At 46.5% G+C, this 19893-nt stretch overlaps 1 protein-coding gene across 1 annotated transcript in view; it reads right to left on the minus strand.

The window, feature by feature from the left end:
* LOC144156122 (uncharacterized) overlaps nt 1-19893 on the minus strand; it is an 882723-nt gene that overhangs the window by 670454 nt on the left and 192376 nt on the right. Inside the window, exon 2 of the mRNA XM_077687950.1 lies at nt 1102-1164. The gene's annotated coding sequence lies outside the window, so the exon portion shown is untranslated. The remainder of the gene's footprint in view (nt 1-1101; nt 1165-19893) is intronic.

The raw sequence follows: 19893 nt of genomic DNA on the forward strand, positions 1-19893 counted from the left end.
TAGGGAGGGGTGCGGTGCGGGCTACGGACGTCAACGCGGGTGACATCGTGAGTTACTGAAATGCTTTGCATTTAAAACCTTTTAAGTGATTTTCAGCGTTAATAGCGCTCAAGGAATAGTAATATTTGGTTCAAATATGTCGTGTTCATTTATTATAATGACTAGAACCGCTTATTAGGCATACTCAAAAAGCATTTCAGGCTTACGAAGAAATGTTTCAGAGGTTACTTGGACCTATACCTTGAGTATAACTACGGGATGTAGTTCATACGTAATCCACCAAAGGTACAAGGTTACTACTTTTGCTTAGGCTAATTTTAAGATGATTTCAGTATACATCGTTCAATCTTTTTCTGAGTCAAAAACATTTTACGTAATAGATTGAATGGTAGAATCTTTAGCGAACCAACACGAAATGGACGGAAGACTAGCGCGCGAGACAACTGGATAGGAGAAGGTATGCGCACTAAGACAATGCTATGTTGGTGCCGATTACGTCGTGTCTGGTCGCCCCGTGAGCTAGTACTCGCCATCATTGTGAATGGCCAGTTTCGTTTTAACGACAAACTATATTATGGGCTGGATGTTGTCACGTACGACAAATAAAGCTGGGCCAAACATCTCAAGCACGCTAATTGAAAGTCAGATGTCCTTTTGAGTCACATTCTCAGATTCGTTAGCCGATGTATAAATTAAGCATGTAGCTCCACGTTAATACGAAGTGGACAGCCATTGACTAGCCTGCCGATGACAGCCCTATCACGGCAAATTAGTCCGAATAAGGTGTGTGAGCATAGAAAGAATCCTTAAAACAAAACAAAGTAAACGCGTTTAGCCTCGGTCTGAATTTCGTTGACGAACCTCACCCAGCGGCAACAGCAGCGGCCGCAACGCGACGTGGCCCCTCGCACGTCTAGACCCCACGTATTCGAGTTCACTCTGCTACGAAGGAAATGGTGCTTCCGTCAGTGCCTGTCTCTTTGTCGTCGCTATGCCACCGTGTATCTGCGGACGCTGCCTCTGGGCGAGGTTCGCCGGCGAAGTTCTCTCCCCACGGGCTTGGGATGCGCTTTAATGGCGCTAATATGATAGCACGCTTACCTCGGTTACGCCGGTCTCTGGTGTGCGCTGTGAATCATCACCAGCGCCGATGGGGCCAGGCATCTGTGATAAGAACAAATGTACGTAGTGTTACAATGGAAGCTATATGACTTTGACAGCGTTTGATGCACACATCAACCCGCAGTGAAAACTTGAAAGTTGAGTGTACTGTAGGGCTATCCTGTAGTTTGTGTCGTTTATCCGCAACTGCTTTGGCTTCATGCCGTCATCATATCCTAGCATATTGTGGTTGGAACCCCACGTTGCGATATAACACGAGGTAAAATGATATATATATATATATATATATATATATATATATATATATATATATTGTTACGTGGCGGCAGTACACAGATGAGACGAACAATGGGATGGGGTGAAGCGATGTATTTACAGAATGGGCATAGCGGCCATGACACAGAGCTCGCGCAACATGCGCCCGGATCGTCGTCGTCGTCGTAATCGTTCTTCGGTCAAGGGGCTGTGAGGCATTGCCCACCTTAGTCCCGTAACATCACCCCCCGGGTCGAGGGCGACCGTCCCGGTTGATGCCGAGGCCACGTCAGGATTGTGATGAAGTGAGCGATGCGATGAAAATATACAGTCGAGATTTGCCTGCCGCCACAGATGAAGATGACATCCCTTTGATGCCTGGCCACAGAGAAGCGATGTCTTCAAGCAGGAACGAACCATCTGCGGAAGTCGAACCACGTCGGACGAAAGGGCTAGGGACACGGCGTTTTCTTTGGTATGTTTGTTCTCGTCTTGCATCGGCTGGTCTTCAGTGGCGGCACACGGGCTGGGGACACGGGGCGGGGTACGTGGTCGAATGCAGGTCACAGTGGGCTGGGGCTGCCCGACATGGCCGACGGTCCCTCGACGATTTCGCCCAAGGCCGAGACAATGCGATGCGGAGGCCAGGATGGGGATGATCCCGCGCACTCCACCAAAATGTTACGTGGCGGCAGTACACAGATGAGACGAACAATGGGATGGGGTGAAGCGATGTATTTACAGAATGGGCATAGCGGCCATGACACAGAGCTCGCGCAACATGCGCCCGGATCGTCGTCGTCGTCGTAATCGTTCTTCGGTCAAGGGGCTGTGAGGCATTGCCCACCTTAGTCCCGTAACATCAAGCAAGGATAACGAGCAGCTCTTAACGCCATCAGCTTATCCGGGTATGCGCCACATCAAGAAAGAGTGCCATGCGATCGTGGCCAATCTATGCACGACGGTATGCGCGCACGCTGGTAGCGGTGGAAGACGAAGTACGGCTGAAGGTGCTTGGCGCGTGTGTTCGGCCATCGTCAGTACGCTTGTACCTGCGCTCGCCTTGCTTCTGCTCCTGCCAATAAACAACGTTCGGTCTACTACCGGAGGGTCAACTATATCCCTTACAATATATATATATATATATATATATATATATATATATATATATATATATATATATATAAAGAATAAGGGTTGGCAGTCAAGAAACCTCGGAAAGCAAAGGGGGGAAGTCGGTAGGTCATAGAAACAGATGAAGAATTTTTTTGAGTCAGAAAGAAAGTGGTGAAAAAATGCCCGCCGGGTGGGATCCGAACCGACGACCTCCAGAATACCGGTCTGGTGCGATGACCACTACGCTACCGGCGGGGCTGCTTCCCCACCACTTTCTTGGGTATTTATGTTAAGGTAATTGTTTCCTGCGATTGAGGCTAGCAGCCAGCACCACTCCGACTACTCGGGGTGAAGGCGACCTTTATTTTAAGCCCCGGGCCGTGTCTCGAGCGTCTACGACATGTCTGGAGCGGTTGACCAGCGTTGAACCGTCTTAAGGTATAGCTATGGCACCAACACTGCCAGAACGGAGACCTTCGCTATGCATATAGCGAATCAGAATGGGAAATGAAGGCTCGTTGAAAGGAGATAGAAATAAGGTTAGGCAGTCAAGAAAGCCAAGGAAAGCAAAGGTTAAAAATGGGTAGGTCATTTTATTATCCTTGAAACAGATACAGTGTTTTGAAAGAAAGAAAGAAAGAAAGAAAGAAAGAAAGAAAGTGGAGAAAAACATGACCGCCGGTGGGATCCGAGCCCACGACCACCAGAAAACGCATCTGGTGCGATGACCACTCCGCTACTGGCGGCCCACTCCTGTAGTGATGACCACTGCGCTACCGGCGGGTAGCCAGCGCCACTCCGAGTAGTCGGAGTGGCACTGGCAACTAACCCCAAGCACAGGAAATAATTGCCTTGACATAAATACCCGAGAAAGTGAAAGGGAGCACAGCGTCGCCGGTAGCGTAGTGGTCATAGCACCAGACGCGTATTCCGAAGGTCATGCATTTGTATCCCACCCGGCGGGAATGTTTTTCTCCACTTTCTATTTTTCAAAAAAAAACATGCTTCAAGAAGACTAAAATTATCTACCACATTTTCCCCTTTGCTCTCCTTGGATTTCTTGACTGCCTGTCCTTATTTCGGTTTCCATACAACGAGCCCCTCGTTGAGGAAGTACAGAAAAAAATGCCGGCAGTCTACAACGCTAAAGGAGGCATAGGGGAATGGTTAGGCGTTTTTTTTTAAGTTTACGTTTTTTTTAATTTTTGAATTTACGTATGAAAGAAAGGAAGGAATAAAAACACGCGTCCAGAGTGGGGACCGAAAGGCGTGGGTTCGGTCCCCACTCTCGCGCGTGTTTTTCTTCCTTTTTGAATGTTTGCTTTCGTAAACTCATTATGTCGGCTGTTTGATTCATATGGGTTGAAAGTTGTGGTTTAAGAAAGACGATCGCAAATTTGCGAAACGTTTGTCCCGTGCGTGTACGCGCGTCTCGTCTTTTTGGCACCGCCGATTTTAGGTTAAAAGTTGCACCGTTCACCATTGTCGATTGCGTTCTCTCTCCGCGCACACTATTTGCTGGGGAGCTAGTGTCTTATTAATTTCTCCCCACGTGAACACTTAAAACTGTCCAGTACTAAAAACCGGCGCAAAATCTACATAAGCCTGTGCGCGATAGCTGAGTCGATGTGGCTCGCGTGTCAGGTGTGTAGGTGGAGGGAGACAGGAAATAAACTTTAATTAAATCAAGAAAATGCTTCAGAGAGGCGTCCTAATTCCAGGATGCCTTGAGCTCGACCCGCGTCGACAGCCCTTTTGATCAGGCGCAGCTGATCTTCAAGGCTGGAGGTGGCCAAGGCTCACTCCCAAAGCTCCGTGGAAAGGTCTCTTGGATGACCTAACAACGTAAAGCATACTCGGCTTACAGGCCAGTCAGCGCGCGGAAGCGCTGCCTGGCCTGTAGGTCGGTCAAATTTTCACACAGATATTCCTTAGAGCGCAGATTCACACAAGATCATAGTAACGGGTGTCAGGGACAAAAAACCATTTGTACAGTCAGTATATTGGTAAGTTAACAATACCCCGATATAAAAGAGTTTTCAAAGCCATATATTAGAGATAAAAATATAATCTCAGATTAAACTGGGGAACACGAGAGAGAATATAGCGTTAAAGGAAGGAAGGATGAACCGCGAACCACTACTGTCTCCCAAATAGGGGGTCACGAAGTGTTCCTTGAAAAAATAGAGGGAGCGGATGTGAGGGTAATGGGCGGAGGATAATAGAACTAGAACAGAAAAAAAAAACGAGATGGGGAAAAAGAAATGGCAGTGGCATGGCATCGCTGAAGTTGAGACGTTGGACGTGTGCTGTGTGGGAAAACCGGGAGAAGTTTGAAAGCATGAAATTGAAGGCGTTGCCTCCAGGTGGGAAGGCAGACGATCAGCCGAGAAAACCAGAACACTTGGAGGGGCTGAAGCATTGAATAGATTAGCGCTGCTTGTTATTCCTTAAGTTGAATCTACCGTTGTTTTTTTCTTGTGGCAGTGCTGTCAAAAAATATTTGACGCTCGTGGTAAAAGCCCTTTGTACTATTTCCAGAGTACATTTTTTGTTGGCATGTATCCCTATACTTTGGAAGATTCTCCGTACATTTAACCGCATAAGAGACAGGCCTACAACCGAGCGTGAAATTTATTCCTCGAGTGCTACATGTCCCGAAGAATATATTTCTTGCTATTGAGGCAAGGTTCTGACATCCATATTGAGGTCTTCGTTTCTGCAAGCCCCGTTTTTTATTTTGTGTACTTCGAAAAATCGTGAAGACAACGCACGCCCCGTTTTATTTGAAAGAACTATACTTCAATAACTCGTTCAACTCCATTCAAACCCTGAAAGACGTTGTTTCTCAAAAAAAAAAAAAAAATGCGCGCAAATCCACCTTGTGAACTGGTTGGAAAGAGAAGCTGTAAGCGATACCCACAATGATTACCGATGCGACGTCACTTGAATTCCCACACGTCGCCCTACAAAGAGTGAAACCAGAGACAAGTGAAGTGCACTTAACCACACCCTTTATTACTTCAAAGAGATATTCTTTGTTAAGGTTAAATCGATGCATGATATATGAACGGTGGTTGGTTGTGTTGTATTGCTGAAGCACATGAGTGGAAACTCTTTTTTATAAAATTAAAGGAAGCTCGAACCCGGTGTTAGACGATCTCACTTCTCCTTCGTCTCTGTCGCCGCCGACGGAGGCGACGAGATCGGCGGCAGAGACGGCGGAGAAGTGAATGCCATGTGTTAGTGTTAGCTTCCTTTAATTTTTATGACTACTAGCGCATGCACAAAGCGTGCACACCGCCGCTACACGTGCCGTGAGCGGAGCGCACAGCGGCGCGAGAGGTGGCGTAAAGCTATCGCGTGTCATTCAACAAGAACGCAGGGGGTAAACTCGCAGATGTGCTCGGTGAGTGCACCGTCTGTCTCCCCCGTCTCCGCGTAGGCTCGTAGCTCAATCGGCAAGACAACAGGAGCTCGCTCCGTTTCTGTATTCGTTCCAGGTTCGATTCCTGGCGGTCACAGTAACTTCTTTTACTTGTTCGCGTGAGTTTTCTGTTGACACCAACGGTCCCTTCCCCGGGTGGTAGAGGCAACAAGCTTCGCTTTAAAAACGTGTTAAGGTTTCCGGTACAGACGGTCAGCAGAGAGGTCATTAGTGAGACACTGAAAATAGAGTAATCAGTGTGCTTGTTAACTTCATGCTAGCATTGAAGCTGCTCCTTTTTTAACTGAAGTTTAGCTCCGCTGCAACCGTAGAATCATGTTATTGGCAGTAGCGTCTGGCGGCTGCTGGAAATCGCACAATTTCGTGGGGCTTCAGAGGCGCACTACAAGTTAGGGGGGGGGGGGTGAGTCACCATTATTTATCTCTTTTCCTTATTATACAGCTTAAATGTTTGAAGTTAGCGTTAAGGTTGATATGATTTTTATTCTACTATGGGAATATTGTGATTGATTGATTGATTGATTGATTGATTGATTGATTGATTGATTGATTGATTATGAGGTTTAACACAATTGATTGATTGATTGATTGATTGATTGATTGATTGATTGATTGATTGATTGATTGATTGATTGATTGATTGATTGATTGATTGATTGATTGATTGATTGATTATGAGGTTTAACACACCGACGCTTCAGAGGCCATGAGGCGCTCCGTAGTGGAGGAGTCCTGATTAATTTTGACCGCCTGGAGATCTTTAACGTGCGCCGAAATCTCGAACATGCCGGCGTTTTTGCTTTTCGCCTCCATCAGAAAAGCGGCAACCGTGGCCGCGGGAATCGAACCTGCGAGCTTGGGCTCAGCAGCACACCGCCTTGGCCAATGGGAATATTGTGAACGGACCAAACTTGTCATGTCGTTGGAACACCGCAGGGTCCAGGACAAAAAAAAGAAAAAAGTAAAAAAAGAAACTCCCACCTCCCCTCGCGGGATCCCCTGTGTAGATGCGACGCATAGGGGGACGTTGCAGCGTTGGACAGCGGAGGAACGGCGCTGGAACGATGGAGCAGAGCGGCGCGCACCGCGTTTTATAGCGCGCATAACGGTGAGGGGACGCGCCGGCGCCAGTGCGTCTGCCGCGGCTATGACGCAACACAATCCAACACAATCCACTTTAATCCAATCCAATCCAAATCCAATAAAATCCAAGCCCATCCAATCCAATGCCCCTCGGGAGAGAGTGTTCGCCAATCGAATCCAATCCAATGCCCTTCGCGAGAGAGTGTTCGCTATCGGAGAAGAGAGGGGGTGAGCGGCGGAGAGCGCAGCTGGCGCGGCGAGGAGAATGGGGGAGGGGTGGACGCCGACGACGACAACGCCGGATGCAGGGACAAGGCGGGTGAATGAGATGCGTTGCATCTAAAAAAATGGCCTCGTATTTGTTCCTTTCGTTGCAAACGTCGACAAAAGGCGGTAGTCTTTATCAGCATTTGCCTAGTAAATGCCTCCCTTCACTTTACCGCTCATCTCTCATGTTGTTCCTCTTGCATCGCACTCCTCCCAAGGTAAAGTTTGCTTAAATCAATTTAATTTATTGCGTTCCACTGCTCCAGGCCGGGTGCCTCGATGCCAGCGCTGCCGTACGGCGGAGACGCATAGAGAATGCTGTCAAGGCCGCCCGGTGTCTCGTGAGAGCTGCTGCGAAAACATCTTACGTGTGCACCATGGGAGACGCGCGTGAATCGAGGCGCCCTACTTCAACGTTTATAGAACCACGGTGCCCGACTCCACGTGCGTTCCAAGCAGAACGGGTAGGCTATCTAGTGGAACCTTTCGTAACTGTTGCCGCTTAATTTCTTAAAATGCCGCAAGAAGCTATAGTGGCGCGGGCGACAGCAGGCGACGGCGGAGTGATTTTTTTTTCTGCAGTGGATGAAGTATTTAATTTCGCAAAAATCAAGCATCTATGATTTTTTTCATAAAATAACACTGCAAATATCACATGTATTAATTTGTTGTCCTATATTTGCGTAATACCTTGTTCTTCTTCAACAATGTTGAAAAGTATGAACATTACACCGGACTGAGACGAGTAGATTTGGCTGTGACTATATAAGACTATTGCACAGGCCTTGTTTTACTTTGGCCGGGTGGCTGAATCGAGTCACAGACAGACAGACAGACAGACCGACATAGACAGACCGAAATTTCTGGGTTTAAGTAGCCCAAGAAAGACTATCGTCTTTACAAAAATTAAGAGATACTACAACCGCTTGTGTCACGCGCTTGTAGTGTCCCTCCTTTCTTTCGACCTCGTCCGTGGAACCAACGAACCTAAATTCAAGCTTTAACTGAACTTGTGTTTCGTCTTAAGGTTCCTTTAATACATATCAACGTCAGAAGTGTTCGCTCATTTTGTTTCGACATTTGAGTTGTCTCGATGCCGCGATAGCTCAACCTTCAAAATAAATATGAATACCTGTTTCTCTGCGAACACGTACTTAAAGGGACACTGAAGTGAATTTGTCAAGCTCCCGTTTTTGCTTTTCACTGAGTAGACTGGCTCAAATTAGCACACTTTTCATCGTTTATCCGGTTGACAAATCGGTAATTATTTTACAAAGCGCGAAAGAAGAAAAACTACCATGCGCGGTTTGCGGCGGCCGCACCAACTAAGGCTGTGACGTTGGGAAGAGGGGGCACTGTGATTGGACGATACCCAAGGTTAGCAATCAAACAAGTTTCGGTTTCGGTTTCGGTTTTGTAAAACGCAACCGATGGCGTTGTTGGATGGGCATTCTCAATATCTCAGTAATCATCGTACCGCGCGCTTCTTCCATGTTGTCGGCTGTAAAATGCATAAGATAAGCCTCCCAGGACGGCTTGGAATCGTAGCATTCACGTGATAGCCGAGGCCTACGCAGTGCATGAACGCCCTCCGCGTCCCCGCAGACGCTCAAATGCCATGCGTTTTTCCCCCATACTTGGAGCTTGCCTCACTCATGCCTGTATCGTAAAAAGCGTGTTCGCACCAGGCCAAGGGTCTGTTGATTCTGGCCTGTGCCCACTGCCCGCAAGCAGTCGGTGGTTATGGCAACAGCACGCCAACGAGAACTCGCTAGCGCGCCAGTGCCAGCCTGCGCGCGTTCTGTGAACTAGTTCGTGGAGCAATGAACGTTGCGGCCCAAAAAAAGGTGAACCAGTATAGAAAACATCGGCGGAAAATAAAAAAGTTAACCTATAAAAAAAAAGCACGTACCCGCGGGGATTCGAACTCGTGACTTGCAAAACACTTGCGATGACTTACCTAGCGCTCCAAACCACTCGGCCACTTTTTTTTTTCTTTATTACATGGGAAAATACGCTCGGACGTTGCAGTACGAAGAATACAAGCAAACAAAATTATACCCTGAAGTTATGAGAAGCAAATATACATCAAAATTCAGGCAAACACACACAAGCGTTCAAAAGAGGGAACCAGTCAGGTGGTTGATCAAGCGAACTATACACACTATGTACAAATGCCACAGTTTCTCGGAAATAAGACTTAGTTGATCTTGGTGGCTCAGCATGCCTATCACATAAGCGGCATCGCCACAGACTGTACAAACCAATCAACACGAACATGTCATAAGGTGGCTCACCAGGATAGTCGAATGGCAAAAATCGGATAGAGAAAGGCGTAATATCCATGTCTTTTTTGAGCGTTCGCTGTAGAATGTCCCAGAAAAAGACAGCATCTCTGCAGTCTACAAAGCAGTGATCAATTGTCTCTGGTCGAGTACAGAGCCGACAGTCTGTCGACCAAGCTATAAACAGACCCCGATCTTTCATCCAAGTTTTAACAGGGAGCGTGCCAGTGTGTAATTTGAAGAAAAATGTTTTAACACCTGGCGGAACACACATTTTACACACTCTATTGAGGACATCCTGGTACGGACACTGTAGGTACAGAACACGATATAGAGGTGTGGGAAAAAGCCCAGAAACCAGGGCATCAGAAATAGACTCGCGCGTAGCAGTAAATATGTACTCAAGGCTAAACCGAGCCTGTAAGAAGCGAATTGTGTCAACCACTTCTTTGAGGAAACCTCGCGGGCTTCGGGCTGCGTCCACAGACAGCGAAGACACCACAATATCTGGGAGAAAATGTGCAAGACGTATTTGCAGTACAGCTTTCAAAAACGGATGTTGAACATCTCGAAAGTACAATAAACGAGAAAGAAGCTGCCAAAGAAACAGGTGAACAAGCTCCAGTCCCCCTCGCACAACCGGAAGAAAAAGGTTATCTCGACGCATTGGCTCACTACGCGAACACCAAATGAAGGTTGCAAAAATCCGGTGAAAAGCCTGGATCTTGAGTCGTGAGCAATGTAACACCTGTAGGACATAAAGAAATCGGGTCACAAGGAACGTGTTACACGCCCGAGCACGAGAAAAGATGGACAGCTGCCGTCCCCGCCAGTCATTCACTTGGCGCTGTAGCTTCACCGCCTGCTCCGACCAATGCGAGTCAGTATTGCGAAACTGCGAGAGGGGTACTCCTAAATAAGTTAGGTCTCTATTCCAATTGATTCCGGCGAAACAATCAGGTGTGGTTCCCCATTCTCCTAACCAAAATCCGCAGCTTTTCTCGAAATTCAGGGCCGCACCTGAAACCTCGCAAAATTCTTGTGTAATGGCAAGAGCATTCTCCACACTGGCCTTGTCAGTACAAAATAAAGCGACATCATCGGCATATGCTAAAATTTTCACTTCGAAGGACGATAGCGTGAACCCTCTAACATTATTGTCCTCTATTATGCGCATGCACAATGGTTCCAGATATAAGCAAAACAGGAGTGGTGATAATGGGCACCCTTGACGAACCGATGAAAGAAGGTGGATTGGTTGGGTTAGTCGATTGTTGACTATCACTCTTGTCGAGCCATTAGCATAACATATTTGAATACCTTCGGTAAGCCAAGATCCTGCCACTTTTTTTTTCCTCTTTATTGCCTGGTTTGGGTCAATACATACATGCAAATCATAGACAAAATAACACCACGTGAAAAAACACTAGTAAAACTGGGTAGACACGCCCACGAAATACTTAGGCGTCCCGCTTGAAAATTATCGGGATAGTGACCCGTACTGGCGAAGACAAGCAATCGAGATACGGGACAAAGCCGAAAAGTTGGAGGGAAAGCAACTATCCGATTTTGCACGTGCTGCTGTTTGTAATTTGTTTTTCGTTTCCAAATTATGGTACGTGATGCAGGTATTACACTGCGGGCGTGCCAATGTACAAAGATTGCACCGTGTTTTTGCCGTGTTTTTATGGGGTTCCACATGGGAGCGAACGAGTCGGACAAATCTGTTTCGTCGTGTCCGCTCCGGTGGACTTTCTTTGGTGCACTTATTCTTGCGCCAACTAGTAAACCATTTCCTTTTTCTGAGAGATGTACGCGTCTTTTTTTTGCGCACAGTGTGTCAGGTTCGTTTGGGTGCAGCACTGCCCGAATTGATTGTTTCCTGTTGTGTTTATGGTGGTGGAATCCATGGCTACCTACGTGAAGTTGTTGATGCCACAAGGTTTCTTTGTGCCCGATTCTCCTTGGAATATTTATCTCATGTGCCGAGGAAGAAACTGTATAAGGATCTCGTGGATACGGTTTTGCCGATCCCACTGTACTGGTCCCTATACCGTGTGGGGCTGGGACAAGATATTCTTCGGCGTGTTAAAAGAATGCCAGCTCCTGGCTATGTTAAATCGTTTTTCTTTAAATTGCATGTCGGTGTACTACCTGTAAAAACCTGGATGATTGAGAAAGGTTTATTTGTGCCTTGGGGCCCTGATTGCTTCCCATGCAAAAAACCAGAGACCATCGGACACGTGTTCATAGATTGTTGGGACGGGGTCTTCCTATGGGACGTATTACAGCGTACCTTAAAGAAAGATTTTCCTGTGGATAGTCATGGAATCCGGTTTTTAGCCATAGAAAATGAAGGTGAAGTTCCATACGACTTCATAATGTTACTGGCCCTACGGGGTATATGGAAGGCTCGCATGGCCCGTCGGTACAATGATGTCGATGCGAGGCCAGGGAGGGAATACTTTTGTGAAAATGTCCGCTACATAGTAGAGGTGTTGAAAACCGAGCCTAGTCCACCCGAGTGGCTGACTGTGCTGGAGAGTGTGGTGAGACTACCGCCTTTTTAAACCTTACACACTAGCAAACCACTCGGCCACAGACGAGCGCGGCCGACCTTTGAAATATAAGGTATATAATGTATATCCAGTTTACACTTTTATTTAGTTTTAGCATTCCAAGCAGCTTAGGTGACTATTTGTTGTTTCGCGCTCGTGCAGTAAGCATACCCCAAGTTTCCACAATATCTCACGTCTAGCAATTGCATTTCTTAGACGGAAAAGCGTTCGCAGGTGCGTAGTCGTGCTGCTGGCCGCTGGGCTTGCTCGCCCAGCGCAAAAAAGTGCTTCCCGCACCCTAGTTTTACGCTGTACGGTAAAAATATCAGTTGATTTTATTTCCTTAGTATCTATATTGACTTCGCTGACTCTTCTCCCGCCTTCAAGAGGCCTTATATTTTCCTACTGGCGTACCAGTCAGCGAAGCGTCGCATGTGCGCTTGTGTGAAGCGACCTTGACTTGGAGCTAGATACAGTGTACAAACTAACCAAATAAAGAAAGGCACATTCTTCCATTCACAAACGTGTCCTGACTTCGTTTCAATTGAGCGAACGAATTGCGACGACCCGTCGGCGGCCGGCGGACGAAACGCTGGGCCGACTGACTCTGTCTGATGGACGGGGAGCCGTGCAGTAGCGCAGCCAATTGCGAGCTCGGCTCCTCCCGACGTCACACGAAAACGCCACAGAAAATGGGCGAGCGTAAAGAGAGGAGGACAGCATTTTCGAATTAATTTTTCTACTAAATAAAATCGCGTAAACGCGCCCAGAGTGGTCGAAACATGGCCTGGGAACTCAGGACTACAATTTGCGCTAGTAATCCCGCAATGTTTACATATCACTTCAGTGTCCCTTTAAAACTTAGCTGAAGCGAAAGTACTCGGCATGTTTAAGCTTAGTATAGAAGGAACCTGGTATTGACTGCTCACAGTAAGGCATGAGGTCGTAAAAAAGGTTTCTGTCCGCCCATTATTTATGACTGTCAGCTTTTTTATTGTATTTTTCTGTCAGCTCAGAACATAGACACATTCTTCAAAAGACAACAGTAAGCCAGGAGTTAAAAACGCTGCCGTATACAAACGCTGTTCAGGCGGAAATTGCAAACCTCTTGCCGCCCCCATTCCTGAATACGATCAGAAGACAGGTTTTTCACATGCATCTTCTACTGCATGAAACATGCCCAGTGAATCGAGTAAACGAACCGTGTGAACCCCGCACATTGCAAGCAAATGAAAGTAAAAGACAGAGAAAGCAAATGAAACTAAAAGACAGAGAAAAAAAACACGTATTCAATAGCCTCATTACGTGGACATTCATCGTGAGAGTAATGATCCAGCCTTCCTAGTGACTTTAATGGGAAAGTTCACGCAATTATTCGCAACGAAACAAGTTTCGAGGTGGCAGGCATGTTAGCTTCAAAGCCGTAGTGCCGCTGGGTTTCAGAGCTATGGATGGTCGTGTGACGTCGTTGCTAGTGATCGCTGTGTTCGCTGTTCCCAGTGATGGCGCTCGTGCAATTACAAGATCAGCACTAAGTTAAGAAGAAAAAACGGCAGATAGTTTGGCTGTGCCAACCACGGAAAATCGTGTGAAAGTAGCATACATTCATGCTTATAAACCATTGTCCAATACCCCTCCGCGACAGGTGCTACTGTGCGGTGCACGGAACGCTCCCGTAAGCTTAACAACATGCACACATGATTCAAAGTACGCCTGTATATTTTTTGTGGTATAACCTTTTAGTGCTTGCACTCTGACTGGCTGGGTGGCTTACAGACCGACCAACGCACTGACTGTTGATTAATTAATTAATTAATTACTAATTAAAACGAGTTGGTCTCGATATTGTGGTCTGCACTGGGACTTCACGCAATCAAATTCCGACATTTAGCATCGCGTTATGTTCTGCGTCGGCCACATTTTTAATAACATCATATGCCAGATCTGGTTCAGTAGTAGTAAAATCTGCTCTCAAGACCGACGCGATTGATCATTCAGGTACGTTGTGGTAAACTAGCCCCTTGGAGTTACAATTACGATAGGCTTTTTTGGGCTAAGTAAATGCTGAAATGTCTTTCTTTCTGTCTGTCTGTCTGTCTGTCTGTCTGTCTGTCTGTCTGTCTGTCTGTCTGTCTGTCTGTCTGTCTGTCTCACCCGCGGCGCAACGGTGAGTCAAGTGGTCACGGACCAGTAACCCGTGACCCACAGATTAATCACGTGCCCAGCGGGACTAGGGAGGGCTAGGAACGGGGACGGGGAAGGGGGGACTGAAATGACCCGAGGGGAGAGAGAGAGAGAGAGAGAGAGAGAGAGAGAGAGAGAGAGAGAGAGAGAGAGAGAGAGAGAGAGAGAGAGAGAGAGAGAGAGAGAGAGAGACGAGCAGGAGTGTGGGAGGGGGCAGACGGAGGAAGCACGACAAGCAGAGAAGGGGGTGGGGAAGAAGAAAGGGAAGCGGAAGAGGGAGATAATCAGGGATAAGAAGGGGAGGCGCAGGTAGAGGGACGCGTCCCCGTCACCAGACAGGGGACGCAGAAACGTTTTCTACTTTTCACGTCATTTGCAAAAAAAGCATATGCGCCTATTTTAAATAAATAAATAAATAAATAAATAAATAAATAAATAAATAAATAAATAAATAAATAAATAAATAAATAAATAAATAAATAAATAAATAAATAAATGAATGAATCCGAGCTACAGATCCATTTCTCACGCTCTAACAGTACAGTTCCCATGCACATATGACACAACATACTGAGCTAACAAAAAATAAAAGGTTGCAATGTGCAACACATTTTGAAAAATATTACTTAAAAGTTGTCTTCTTATTTACAAAATGTTCATGCAATGTTAGTTTCTTATTTGTGAAGGATTGCGGCTGTGGTAAGTTGATATTACGCAGCATCTTTTAGAGCCCGACGGCAAAAGTCCTCGGGAAAAGCGAACCTACAAGACAAGGTCACTATGGCGACGCCCGCCAGTCGACTTGCTCGGGGCCCGAAACAAACCAATCAAGATGCTGTGCGCGTTTGAGTAAGTGCCCCCCCCCCTTTTTTTTTTCCCCCTTTTCCCAATACATTTTCTTCGTTTTACCTCCGCGTGCCCGGGAGGTTCAACCTTACGTCCGAAATTCCATCAACTTCTTCGCGCAATTCAATATGTGCGCTTGACGTCGGCTTGCTGTTATTGCATTTCTAGGCCATTTCGTTTTCAGGGATGATGAAGAGAATGAAACAAATATAACTCTACAGTACTAAAAGAAAGTGCATTTGTGAGCTAAAGTGATTGCGCATGAAAGGGAAGCGCCCGGCGCAATATACTGGGAACTTCGTGAGAAGAATATACAACCGCCTTTTTTCCGCTGCTCAGCTTGCCAAGCAAAGTGACCCAAACCCAAATGCCAAATGGGGATTACGTGCCTGAAGGTGCAACAAGCCGAGAGATACAACGAGACCAAAGGTCCAGCCGTGGGCCTTTCGTCTCGGTATTTTTCGTCTTGTTGGGTGTTGAGGTTTGATTGGATCTTTTGTTTCGTTGAATCTTCCTGCCATACGCACCCAAATGAGAATGTGGGGAGAGGTGCTCGCGGCAAGTAGTGTGCAGGAAAAGATAGTGAGGATGACACCGCGTAGTGGATGTTATCGATCAGCTGTTTGAGTGTAACATGTTGACAAGCAATGTTTTCGTAATGTGACTGACCGCTATCTATGTCCACGAAGAGGAGGGGCCAACCAACCGGCCGACTGATTAACACCCAGGAGGAACTGCTAGACCTACTTGAAACTTCGGGAGTACATTCTTGTATACCATGGTGCAGACGGAGAGAGAAGTACATAAAAACTTTATTTGGGCCAAGCGCTGTTACGACGACGTGGTGGCCGGCGGCTTTAATCAAGCAGCGACAATGGCAACCCGTTTCGTCAGAGAGGCTTGAACCTCCAAAATCGAAGCTGCCCTCTCCCGGTGCTCGTCGCAGGTCATAGAGAGAAATGGATCATTGAGACAAGCCCGCATAGCGGGGGATAAGGTGGCGGGAATGCAGCATGATCGGCATTTCGATGAGGGAAATAAATCCGGTTGAATGCGGTGAGGCAGCGCGCGACAGGGTAGGCTACCCGTCTGCATTAGGCACCACGCGCGTTCGTGAAGAGTTGTCCAGACTGACGTGAGTAGGGGATATACGCGGCGGGAGAGGCGGAAATGGGTCGCTATGTCGTGGTAGCTGTTTAGGCTATTTCTAGCTGATCTGGCGCCGTGCGAGGGAACAAGGCTGGGGACAGTTCGGAAAGTGAACTCTCGAGCAGCAAATAGGCCGCCTGATTACCCCCCCCCTCCCCCCGCCCCCCGGCCAAGCGTGAGCATGGGTCCATATCAGTTCTACTGAGGTGGAAGGGTGATTTTGAGAGAAAATTCTGAGTGCCTGTGGGGATAGGGGTCCCGTGACGAAATTTCGAATGGCCGTTTTCGAATCGCAGACCACAATTGTGGGAGCCGGACGGTGCTCAAGGGAACCACGCGTTCCGACACTTTTAGGTAATAGGTCATATTTTCCTGCATAGGTGAAACCAAATTCGGTGTTGCTTAGCCTGAATTCTTCAAGTTAGCGTTGCTAGACGATCAGGACTGGGAAATGCATCCGGGTCTTACAGCAGTTTCAGCATTGCCATAGCTTTGGTGCGCAAGGCAATTAAGTACCGAGTGTAACAGCTAACTCCAAGATGTTTAGCTGTAGCACACATTTTTAATTTGTGGTTGTTGTCATCAGAAACTAATGCATTTTTCTCGTCTGCTAAACACATACATATTCATTACGCTTAGGGATCAACGTTTGCTATTTTCACTAATATTTCCCATTGTTTACGGGCTGGAAATCTTTTATTGGCCGTTATTACCTCGCGCGAATCCTATGCAATACAGCGTATTGCCTATGCAACACAACGGACGATTGTGTTATACACTCTGAAATTGAATCCCCGATGGACCAAGCTTTGTTAAACGAGTCGCTAAACAAGGTTGTTTCTTGGTGCAAGGCTTAGCAAATGTCAATCAATTTATGAAAAAAGAAAAAACTCAACATACACGCCCATTTCTCATAAGAAAAACAAATTAAATTTTCAATACTCTACAAATAATGCCATTCTTTCTCAGATTGAATCCTACACATATCTTGGGTTCTGGACAACAAACCATCTTAATTGTACAAAACACATCGACATAGTAACTTCCAAGGCTAACCAGAAACTAATCTTCTTACGAAGGGCTTTGAGGCTCTCACCACCACCCATCCGTATTCTTGCATACAGACCGATAGTGCTGCCAGTATTTCATTATGCCATTGTCATCTGGGACCCGTTTACTCAAGCTAACATTCAAAAATGAGAAAATATACAAAGGAGAGCAGTTCTCTTCATATATGACAGTTGTGGACATACCTCGGTAACTGAACTGTTAATGAGAGCTAATTTACCTTCACTTTCAGAACGAAACCGTATATAACGATTAATATATCTATATCAATTAATTAATGCGCATTACAAGATAAATATTGGGAAAATTATTTCATTTTCTGCAGGATACGCCACTAGACAACGCCAGGATTGTACAGTAACTCCATCCCGTACCCGCAAAAACTGCTTCAAATATTCTTTTTTCGCTAGAACCGTGCAGGATTGGAATAGCTTAAATAACCATCAAGTCACAAAACAATCCTTAGCATCCTTTGCCACTGGTCTGCAATCGAAGAGAAATATTTTGCTTGTGTATTTTCTTTGTTTTCCGTTCATTAAATGCGAGTGTTTCATCTGTATGCGTCTGTTACGTTTGGTTACGTTTGTAAAACGCAAGTGATGGTTCGTTATTTGCCTCGTGATATATATGGCTGCCTACAATGTGTAATGTGAGTAATTGTTCCATATGTTTGCCTGGTGTTACATGCTTATTTTTTTCTTTTGCACCCACCTGCTAAAATCCCTCCAGGGGATTGCAGTACCCATAAATAAATAAATAACCTCACCGAGAAGCGTTTATCCATCACGCTTCTTTGTTCCTTGCCATTACCACGACCGGCTTTATAGATAGCGACCTGCCCATGCGCACCGTTTCCGCGTACCGAAGTTGTTATTGCTTTTTTTTTTCATTTCTTTCCGACGCCACTGCACCTACTGGCGCTGCATTTAATCCTCATTTCTCTGCTGTACACGCGTTAGCTCGGCCTGTCATCATTGTTAGTTTGTCTCTCTCTCACTCCGTTCTGTCAGTCTTTGCCGATTCGCACTGGGGGAAGCGCACACCTTCTGCGGGCTTCACGGTGTGCTCAATTAAGAGTTCTTAACCTGAAATTGTTAAGTGGCTAGGATGCTGAAAGCGCGCACCCAGCCGGCGTCCACGGATATCGTCAGCAAAAAAACTGTCCACAGCTGCTATCCCTTTGCTAACGCCTTCCATGGCGTTCCACGTGTTTGATAGCGCGCGTACATCCGAAAGGCTAAAACCCCGAAAAATATTCGGCGCGTTTTGTTCTATAGCACGGAACGGAAGAAATGAACAGGAAAAAAGCCCTTTGCGTGCACTGTTTCATATTGTGAATCAAAAGAAGAAGGAAGGAAAAACAGGAAGACCCACTCAGCCCGTGGTCAGTTTCCAGCGGCTTACGACGCATATCACGAGTAAATCGAAACAAAAAAAAAACAAAAAAACGAGCGTACGTTAGGAAATTCCCGTGTAGTCTTGGTTGGCTTTCAGCGTATGTAGATACAGCATAGCAGCAGTATGAATAACCATTATTAAAAAAAATTAGCTGCACCGACTCTGCTGTCGAGGTTGTACGTAAAGGATCGAAAACATGAGCGGAAAAGCACGCGTCCCCGCACGCGTCTCCGCCCCGAGAGCCGGTTTGGCTTCCGGGTGGCCCGCCGCGTCGGCCGCTCCCGCGCGCATAAAAACCTGCCGAGCATATGGGAAACCGGATTGCTTGGACGTACATGTGTCCCCCGCTTTATAGTCGAATTAGCCAGGAGGCTCGGCAACAAATTTAGCCAAAAAAAGAGAAATATCTTTCGCGAAGGAATATGACGAATAATCCTGCAATATGTTTGCATAATACTTTCAGTGAACATATCGTACGCGATTGTATTTGTGGCGTACACCCGAGTAAGCCCGAAAAACGCGCGGTAAAGGCAATTTGTTTTCACCAGGCTCCGATCGCTTCGGTACGGGGGCGGTGTTTCAGAAAGATATACCGAAGATAACGATGGTTCTCACTGAAAGCGTTGACCAGGGACGGCTGCCATACCCAAGTTTGCCATTTGTTGGACTTGTAAACCACCTGCAGGCGGAGCTCCTACAGACGTGGCGCTTCAGTTATGGGGAAAACGCCGCACTCACTGCAAATGTCATTGATTAGTGCTCCATTAGCTGGGAGAACATGATGTTTTCCCGCACAAATGACGCCGCTTCCACGCACAGAACGGCCCTGTTGGAGTGTTTATATCAATTCAAGCCTTCCCTGTGAAATTTGCACGTGCATAGACCAGCTTCACGTCAAAAGAAAGCTACTCAATGTCATAAAGTACTCAAAGTCCATAAAGTTCGCGCATGGTTAAATGACAAAAATTCTCCAAAATAAGGAATGCCATCCGAGCAGGCGCGGATATTGTAACATTGCGGTTTACTTACGTATGTTGACGTTTGCATGACTAAGAAACGGTTCCAAACTTTACCGCGAATTCTCGTTTGTGGCCGGTAATATAGGTAGTGATCA

Source organism: Haemaphysalis longicornis, unplaced genomic scaffold (assembly GCF_048455015.1).
Source record: "Haemaphysalis longicornis isolate Haplotype H1 unplaced genomic scaffold, Haemaphysalis longicornis Haplotype H1 scaffold_1, whole genome shotgun sequence".
In the NCBI taxonomy this organism is placed as follows: domain Eukaryota; kingdom Metazoa; phylum Arthropoda; class Arachnida; order Ixodida; family Ixodidae; genus Haemaphysalis; species Haemaphysalis longicornis.